This window comes from Myotis lucifugus, unplaced genomic scaffold (genome assembly GCF_000147115.1).
Source record: "Myotis lucifugus unplaced genomic scaffold, Myoluc2.0 scaffold_136, whole genome shotgun sequence".
NCBI classification, from domain to species: Eukaryota; Metazoa; Chordata; class Mammalia; order Chiroptera; family Vespertilionidae; genus Myotis; species Myotis lucifugus.
This window is the reverse complement of record NW_005871184.1, coordinates 594,406-598,173: the sequence shown is the minus strand read 5'-3', so window position 1 is coordinate 598,173 and position 3,768 is coordinate 594,406.

The following is a 3,768-nucleotide window of genomic DNA, read 5'->3' as shown; positions in this document are numbered from 1 at the left end:
ACACATTGCCATCTTTTGGCAGTAAGAAGTATAGCAAGAAAGGCAAAAGAAGAAAGGAGCCTTATCTGTCACTAGTTCCAGTTTACTAATAAAAGCAAGGCTGATGACAAAACTGATTAAATACAACAAAACAAAATGAAGAAGAGCGTCATGAAGTTGCTTACAAATAATTCACCTTGAAACCATTTCACTCTATACTGGGGGGTCAATTTTTTAACATATAAAATATGAATACTACTGCAAGACCTTTAATGTTCTCCTTTTATATATGACTAGAGGCTCGATGCATGAATTTGTGCATGAGTGGAGTCCGGCCAGCCCACCCTGATGGGGGTCCATCAGGTCAGGCTGGCATGGGGGAGGGGCTGCAGGCAGTTGGCTAGCAGGCCCTGCCTCTGATCGAGGTGTTGGGGGCCAATTGGGGGTGGGGCTGGCTGGGGGGAGGGGCCAATTGGGGCCCTGATCAGGCCAGTTGGCTGCCACAATGTGTGTCATAGCCACCAGTCATTCTGCCAGTCTGGGCATATATATATATATATATATATATATATATATATATATATATATATATCATATAAGAAAAAAAAACATGCAAATAAGCTAATTAAAGGTCATATGTTTTGAGAGTCTTCTAGAACTTTCCACAATATTGGACACGTGTTATTCAAGCAATAAATGTTTATGAGCACCTGCACTACATGCAAGGGCATGATCTGGGTGATGGGGACACAGTAGAGAACAAGGCAGCTATGGTTTCTGTCGCTGTGGATGTTACAGTCTAGTGTGAAGGCTGTGGGATAAACGATAATAAGGCACAGGATGATCCGAGAGCAAAAAGGGAATTTTGTACATCTGTGATCAAAGTTGGCCTCCTCAGGAAGTGGCATTTCAGTGAGAATCAGAAAAAGGCCAAAAATTAGCAAAAGAAAGTAGAGGAGGGCGAGCAGGGGCTGCTTTCCAAGAAAAAGAATGAATCTGTGTAGACACAGCACCAAACATATGACCTCAGAACTTATCAAATGGGTTCTTATTTTGCATAAGATGCTTCACACTAATGTCTAAAATTTATATTTTTATCTCCTAAAATATAATACTGTACACTTAAGCATAGTTACCGGGAAGGGGTGTGTGGTAAGTAAAGTATAGGGCCTTGACGTTTCAGAGGCCTGAATTCAATTAGCTCTGGAAGTTTAGGTGGCTTACTCTTCTGAGACTATCTTGCAAATGGGAACAGTTGAATCTAGCCTTGCTAGTTTCTGATGAGATTTAAAGTGAGAAAGTGTATTAAAAGTCCAGCACAGAGTTACACACAATGTAGATGCTTAATAAATATTAAATTGTCTTTCTACCTTAATTGCTTTGGGATAATTGGGACTTCCTACCTTTAGGAAGGCTCATTCAAACACCTTCATGAATATATTGTTTAAAATAATATTTTGATTACAGTCTTGTGATTAGTGTGTGAGACACGTAAGGTATTACGAATTCTTAGAATGCATTATTAGTGAAATTGCTTGAATGTACTGCTTCAGCAAGTGGTTGGCCAGGCTGTTTTGTCATTCATGGAACAACAAAGTCTAAGCAGATGGAAAGATGGGTGTATGCTTAAGTAACTGAAAACTCCTTTGCTTATCCAGAACTCTTCAACTCAATAAGTACACCACTGAGTTAGCTTTAGCTGTGTAGAACTGGTCGTATACTACTCCCCAAATAGCCCAAAGTGTGTGGCTAGTGGGGGACAGGAGGAGGGTACACTTTTAGCTACATTAGAATATCTCAATATGTTTTTAAAGTTTTGCCATTCTAAGATTTAAGCACAACTTATCAATGCAAAAATATGCTAACATTATTTTAAAACATGATGAAAACTTAAGTCTATTTTATAAAGCTTAAATGTCTTCCATAAATAATACCCTTTGTATTAAGGCAGTGGTTCTCAACCTTCTGGCCCTTTAAATACAGTTCCTCATGTTGTGACCCAACCATAAAATTATTTTCATTGCTACTTCATAACTGTAATGTTGCTACTGTTATGAATCGTAATGTAAATATCTGATATGCAGGATGGTCTTAGGCGACCCCTGTGAAAGGGTCGTTCGACCGCCAAAGGGGTCGCGACCCACAGGTTGAGAACCGCTGTATTAAGGCATGAAAGAAAATATCGAAGCTGGAAGGAATTTTAGCATCATCTGCTTCAGTCTACTATTCTGCAGACCAGGACACCAAGGCAGAAAATTACAGTTTTCCTAAAGCTAATTAGTATCAGAACAAGGATTTTCATGCAGGGTTTCTGGTACCAAAACCAATGCATTTTCTATTTTGTTTATACTGCACTCACATTTCACAACAGTTAATCAATGGAATAAGCCCTTTCCTCTGAAACCAATGTCATAAAAAATACTTTACAGACTCTAAAAAAGCATTATTCTTATTATTAAGAATAACTTAAGTAATGCCTTTGTGTTTTCAACTAGAGAAATTTTTACCAAGTATTCCTCCAAATAATATTGAGAAGATTATTAAGCACTCATTTATTCAACAAATATTTACTGAGCATATAGAGTTTGTAAGACACTGTATTAGGTAATTGATTCCTATCCTAATTTATTAAGCAAGGTAAATAAGGGTGGAGGGGAGTGCTTATAGAAACAAGTCATCAAAAACTTTTCTCCAGTTTCTCCATATTCTCAATTAATTTAACAGCCTGTGTCAGTAGAACATTTCACAGTTTCCAAGCACTTTCTCATAACATTGATTTTCATATCACATTATTTTAACTCTTTATGGTGCTTAACATTATCAAGTTGTTTTTACTGTTCTTGATGTTGATGTTATTTACCTACCTCTTTGCTTTTAAGTTTATAAAAACTGAGGTTATTTTAAACACCACCAAGTCTGCCACGGTGCCCAGCCCACTTTCTTGAATACAGTGGGTGGCCGATATTTGATGAATGGATACTAGTAAATGATGTTTCATTTGAATCTCAGAAATATAGTATTCATGATTATCATCATATTAGAGAGGATGACACTATAGCTTATGTAGCTTAGAGAAATTCATTGTTGGCTCTCATTGCTAATAACACTTTGAGTTCCTAATGGGGTCTCTTTCTGCTTTAACTCTTAATTAAAATCATGTAGTAATCCTTACTCAAAACAGAACCATTTCCTCTCCCATCACCACTACTACAAAAGCTGCTAAATAAAATGTCATATTCACATTTGTTAAACTATCTGATTTCTCAAGTCTGAGTTTACTTTTATTGCACAAAATCATGGAATAACATCAGTCTGACTTTTTTGGCTGTAATTCCCAGTTTATTGCTAGGACGGTGATTGTGACAAGGAATACTAAGTTCTACAGTGGAGAGTAAAAGATACAAAAGATCTGGTTTTATCTGTGTGGTCCAGTGCTACTTTACTCATGTTTTTCATTTACCATGACTGACTTCCTCTTCTCTGGGATGAGTTTCAAAGGAATGAGAACATGGCACCCCCATCTCTTGTCACTGACAGTAACTGAACTCTCAGATGAAAAAAAACTCACATGTGAATTCCAGTGAAAGGCTTCCTTTCAAAAATAAAAATGTGTCAAGGGGACATCTAAATACTGACTTAAAGTTATGTGGCTTTAGCAACAAAGAAAGAAATTATTACTTGGTGGACAAAAGAAATATTTTCTTTATGCCTCTTTTATACCATGCTGTAGATAAAAGGATCTCTGAAAGAAACTTCAACCATGAGCCCTGAACCTCTGTTAGTACTGAA